The sequence below is a fragment of the Protobothrops mucrosquamatus genome, unplaced genomic scaffold, assembly GCF_001527695.2.
Source record: "Protobothrops mucrosquamatus isolate PMUCROS unplaced genomic scaffold, P.Mucros_1.0 scaffold4750, whole genome shotgun sequence".
Classification (NCBI taxonomy): Eukaryota; Metazoa; Chordata; class Lepidosauria; order Squamata; family Viperidae; genus Protobothrops; species Protobothrops mucrosquamatus.
The window spans coordinates 58,036-64,325 of record NW_015390642.1 but is presented as its reverse complement, the minus strand read 5'-3'; the positions used below and the strand labels follow the sequence as shown (position 1 = coordinate 64,325).

The window sequence follows — 6,290 nt, the reverse complement described above, 5'->3', positions numbered from 1 at the left end:
AAGCCAACTATCAAGAGATAGTAGAAATTCAGTCCAAGGCAGCAAGTGCCAGAAAGCATGGAGCGTGGGAAACCTTTGGATCCCCCGTCAGACACAGGCAGCTCTCCGGAAAACCACGAAAGAACCCATGAATGCTCAGAGTGTGGGAAATCCTTTGCACACAGGTCCCTCCTTTTGACCCACAGGAAGGTCCATTTTGGAAGCGGATCCAGTCAAAGTTTGGATGATGAGAAATCCTTTTGTAGAAAAGACCCCAAAGATCTCAAAAGCCCCTCCAGACTAAAACCTTATAAATGTGAGGAATGTGACTTATGCTTTGGTCAAAAGTCACAACTTCTTAGACATCAGAAAATCCACAGTGGACAGAAACCGTATCAATGTCTGGAATGTGGGAAATTTTTCCGTCAAAAAGCCCATCTGGGAAACCACGAGAGAATTCACACAGGGGAGAAACCTTACAAGTGCTGGGAATGTGGGAAGAGCTTTTCTCACACGGGAAGTCTTTGGCTCCATGAGAAGATTCATACAGGAGTAAAATCTTACAAATGCTTTGAGTGTGGGAAATGTTTCACCCGGAGTTCAGGTCTTCGGACCCACGAGAAAACACACAGAGGGGACAAAAGTGAAAAGTGCCTCGAATGTGGGAAATGTTTCACCTTGAAATCAAGCCTGGTGCGACATCAGAGAATTCACACTGGAGAGAGACCCTATGAATGTCCAGAATGTGAGAGAAGATTTATGTGTTCTTCTGCGCTTCAGAGACATCAGAAGAGGCACAAAGGGGAGAAACCCTATGAATGTGGGGGATGTGGAAAAGGTTTTCTTACACAAACAGAGCTTCACCTTCATGAGAGAATCCACACGGGGGAAAAACCATACAAATGTGGGGAGTGTGGGAAATGCTTTTCCGTAAAACAAAACCTTGGAAGGCATGAGAGGCTCCACACAGGAGAGAAACCATTCAGATGCGTAGAATGTGGGAAATGTTTTGCTCAACAGGGAAACCTTTGGACACATCATAAAATCCACACAGGGGAGAAACCATATCAATGCTTCGAATGTGGACAATTTTATTCTTCCACATCACACCTTAGAAGTCATGTAAAAACTCATACAGGGGAAAGAAATTACAAATGTTTAGACTGGGAGAGCATTTCCTCATTCATATTCCCTTAGAAACCACAGCCGAATCCATACAGGAGAGAAGTCCCATAAATGTTCGGAGTGCGATAAATGTTTTTCTCGGAAAGGTACTCTTGTGAGACATCAGAGAATCCACACTGGAGAGAAACCATATAAATGCCTGGAGTGTGGAAAATGTTTTGCCCACACTTCATCACTTCGCAAGCACACCAGAAGTCCCACAGGGGAGTCGCCTTACAAGTGTGCTGAGTGTGAGAAAACCTTTCATTGTAAATCTCAGCTAAAAAGGCATCAGAATGTCCATATTAGAGAGAAACCCCTTCAGTTGTGAGGAATGTGGAAAACATTTTTTGAAACGTCACATCTTATTATTCACCAGGAACTTCACACAGTCCCAGAAGAGAAATCCTACAGTGTTTTGGTGTGGGGAAACCTTCACAATGACGAAACCAGCATGGCAATTTTTTGTCCCAGTTTCTTGTGCTTTTTGTACACCAAAGCGTCCGCACAGGAGAGGTTCCACAAATGCTTCAGCAGAAACCAAAATTTTATTTCTGATTTTTTTACTTTTCATTTTGGATATTAAGATTTTGGGGTCCAGAAGAGAAGAAGGAAACTCAGTTTAGACGCTTCAAATAATATGAGGTGATGGAATTTGCCTTGTGATTCCGTTGCACCTAAAATGACAGGGAGATCCCATTTTCCTCTTGAATGTGTATTTACCTCCCAGGAAATAAATAGAAACATGCAATAAATATCCTACAGCACAGCAGACAGAAGCCTGGGAAAATGGGCATTTGCTGATAATTTTGTAGTAATTTTGAAAAACCTTTTTGTAAGGAACAAAAATGTTAATGTAAAAATTAATATTTTTCTGTTGGTTATTAGCTGGTTTTAAAATTAATAGCTGAAAGACAAAGATGGCAAACTAAATATGAACATGGCAGAGCAAATAAAATAGATGGGGGTGGAAAGTGTTTTGAAGAAATGAGGGAACAGGAAGAAACTTGAGCATTATTAAAAAAATACAAATTGTATGTCAAAATAATTATGTTAAGGCATGGGATGAAATCAAGAAGGATGTGTTAAGATGTGGAAATTACAATTGTCATTGTTGGGGAGAATTTCTGTGATTAAAAATGAATGTATTACCTACTTTCATGATGTTTCTGTTTTAAGCAATACCTCTCTAAATAATAGGTGCATCCCTTACGCAATCTAGGTTTATATGCCGAGGGAAAAACCACGGGTTGAATTTAAAACTCTTCAGGATGCAAAGAAAAGAGGATAACTGATTGGGAAATTCTCCTTTGCAGCCTCTTCAGTTTGGACAAAAAGAATGATTTTTGCTGAGAAATAAGAGAATTTTAAAATAAGAAGAGCAGGAGCTGAAGTTTGGGTGGCTTGGTTTTTAAGTGGTACAACCTCAACAATCCTCGTGATCGAAGTGATGCATTGAGAATACGGAAGGGATATAAACCCGGAGGAGGGTGCCCGAGAAAGCCCTGGCAGAGGAAGGCCATGTATGGGAGAGGAAAAGAGCAGGCAAAGAGAAACGGTCACGTATGGAGAGTTGTTAGAAAAAAGGAAGGTGGGAGAATACAAGGGGAATTCAGGAGATCAGCAGAGGGATTTAGCTTCTCACAGTTTTTCTCTGTAGAGTCGAGAGAAAGATTGAAAGTGGACAAAAGGACACTTGGAATTAAACACAACCTACTGGGAGACAGAATTTGAAACCGAACTCCTGTATGTGCAAATGATGAACATGAAATGGCTAAAAAGTATCAGATTTTTCTAAAAACTGAAATGGACAAAAAACAAGTTAGAGAGTGTGCAGATAGTCCTCGACTTACAACAGTTCATTTAGTGACTGTTCAAAGTTACAATAGCACTGAAAAAAGCAACATATGACCATTTTTCACACTTATAACCATTGTAGTATCCCCATGGTCACATGATCAAAATTCAGATGATCGGCAGCTGACTCCTCTTTATGACAGTGGGAGTGTCCCAGGGTTGTGTGGTCATTTATTGCGACTTTCTGACAAGCAAAGTCAAGGGGAAGCCAGCTTCATTTAACAACCGTGTCGCTATCTTAACAAGTGCAGTGATTCACTTAACAACTTTGGCAAGAAAGGTCCTAAAATGGGGCAAAACTCACTTTACTGTCTTGCCTGTCAACAGAAATTTTGGGCTCTTATTATTCTGGATCGTATAGCTCTGTGTAACCCTAACTAGAGAGCACGTATCAGTATGTTAGTGATAGGTCAGTGGGAGGAGTTTCTAAAGGGCATTGGGAGACTTCCTGGACACAAGCCAGTTTGGTATGTCTTTGTCTGAACGAAGCATGGGCCATCAGATGTGACCGGATGAGCCTGTGCCACTATGAAGAAGGTATGGAAGAGCATCATCCACTGGTCTATGCATAGAAGCGATAGATGGAAGCTCACATTTCCGGTTACCATCAGTGTTGGAATGGGAGACCTTACCAGATGTCCGCAGCGAAATCTCAACACCAGAGGCGGCAAGAAAAATACCTCACTTAGCACATGAAGCTGATTTAATCCCTCCTCTAGAGACGCCCCAGAGTCCATTGGCTCCGATGAGAGAATCAAAGGTCCANCGGAAAGGTACTCTTGTGAGACATCAGAGAATCCACACTGGAGAGAAGCCATATAAATGTCTGGAGTGTGGAAAATGTTTTGCCCACACTTCATCACTTCGCAAGCACACCAGAAGTCCCACAGGGGAGTCGCCTTACAAGTGTGCCGAGTGTGAGAAAACCTTTCATTGTAAATCTCAGCTAAAAAGGCATCAGAAAGGCCATAGTAGAGAGAAACCCCTTCAGTTGTGAGGAATGTGGAAAACATTTTTTGAAACGTCACATCTTACAATTCACCAGGAACTTCACACAGTCCCAGAAGGGAAATCCTACAGTTTTTTGGCGTGGGGAAACCTTCACAATGACGAAACCAGCATGGTAATTTTTTGTCCCAGTTTCTTGTGCTTTTTGTACACCAAAGCATCCGCACAGGAGAAGTTCCTCAAATGCTTCAGCAGAAACCAAAATTTTATTTCTGATTTTTTTACTTTTCATTTTGGATATTAAGATTTTGGGGTCCAGAAGAGAAATAGGAAACTCAGTTTAGATGCCTCAGATAATATGAGGTGATGGAAATTGCCTTGTGATTCCGTTGCACCTAAAATGACAGGGAGATCCCATTTTCCTCTTGAATGTGTATTTACCTCCCAGGAAATAAATAGAAACATGCAATAAATATCCTACAGCACAGCAGACAGAAGCCTGGGAAAATGGGCATTTGCTGATAATTTTGTAGTAATTTTGAAAAACCTTTTTGTAAGGAACAAAAATGTTAATGGAAAAATTAATATTTTTCTGTTGGTTATTAGCTGGTTTTAAAATTAATAGCTGAAAGACAAAGATGGCAAACTAAATATGAACATGGCAGAGCAAATAAAATTGATGGGGGAAAAAGTGTTTTGAAGAAATGAGGGAACAGGAAGAAACTTGAGCATTATTAAAAAAAATACAAATTGTATGTCAAAATAATTATGTTAAGGCATGGGATGAAATCAAGAAGGATGTGTTAAGATGTAGAAATTACAACTGTCATCGTTGGGGAGAATTTCTGTGATTAAAAATGAATGTATTACCTATATTCATGGTGCTTCTGTTTTAAGCAATACCTCTCTAAATAATAGGTGCACCCCTTAAGCAATCTAGGTTTATATGCCGAGGGAAAAACCAGGGGTTGAATTTAAAACTCTTCAGGATGCAAAGAAAAGAGGATAGCCTGATTGGGAAATTCTCCTTTGCAGCCTGTTCGGTTTGGACAAAAAGAATGAGTTTTGCTGAGAAATAAGAGAATTTAAAAATAAGAAGAGCAGGAGCTGAAGTTTGGGTGGCCTGGTTTTTATGTGGTACAACCTCAACAATCCTCGTGATCGAAGTGATGCATTGAGAACACGGAAGGGATATAAACCCAGAGGAGGGTGTCCGAGAAAGCCCTGGCAGAGGAAGGCCATGTATGGGAGAGGAAAAGAGCAGGAAAAGAGAAACGGTCACCTATGGAGAGTTGTTAGAAAAAAGGAAGGTGGGAGAATACAAGGGGGAAGTCAGGAGATCAGCAGAGGGATTTAGCTTCTCACAGTTTTTCTCTGTAGAGTCGAGAGAAAGATTGAAAGTGGACAAAAGGACACTTGGAATTAAACACAACCTATTGGGAGACAGAATTTGAAACCAGACTCCTGTATGTGCAAATGATGAGCATGAAATGGCTAAAAAGTATCAGATTTTTCTAAAAACTGAAATGGACAAAAAACAAGTTAAAGAGTGTACAGATAGTCCTCGACTTACAACAGTTCATTTAGTGACTGTTCAAAGTTACAACAGCACTGAAAAAAGCAACATATGACCATTTTTCACACTTATAACCATTGTAGTATCCCCATGGTCACGTGATCAAAATTCAGACGATCGGCAGCTGACTCCTCTTTATGACAGTGGGAGTGTCCCAGGGTTGTGTGGTCATTTTTTGCGACTTTCTGACAAGCAAAGTCAAGGGGAAGCCAGATTCGTTTAACAACCGTGTCGCTATCTTAACAAGTGCAGTGATTCACTTAACAACTTTGGCAAGAAAGGTCCTAAAATGGGGCAAAACTCACTTTACTGTCTTGCCTGTCAACAGAAATTTTGGGCTCTTATTATTCTGGATCGTATAGCTCTGTGTAACCCTAACTAGAGAGCACGTATCAGTATGTTAGTGATAGGTCAGTGGGAGGAGTTTCTAAAGGGCATTGGGAGACTTCCTGGACACAAGCCAGTTTGGTATGTCTTTGTCTGAACGAAGCATGGGCCATCAGATGTGACCGGATGAGCCTGTGCCACTATGAAGAAGGTATGGAAGAGCATCATCCACTGGTCTACGCATAGAAGCGATAGATGGAAGCTCACATTTCCGGTTACCATCAGTGTTGGAATGGGAGACCTTACCAGATGTCCGCAGCGAAATCTCAACACCAGAGGCGGCAAGAAAAATACCTCACTTAGCACATGAAGCTGATTTAATCCCTCCTCTAGAGACGCCCCAGAGTCCATTGGCTCCGATGAGAGAATCAAAGGTCCA

At 41.1% G+C, this 6,290-nt stretch overlaps 1 pseudogene; it reads left to right on the top strand.

The window, feature by feature from the left end:
• The window catches only part of LOC107299278, an 8,631-nt pseudogene extending 6,930 nt beyond the window's left edge, over positions 1-1,701 (top strand).
• Positions 1,702-6,290: the final 4,589 nt, after the last annotated feature.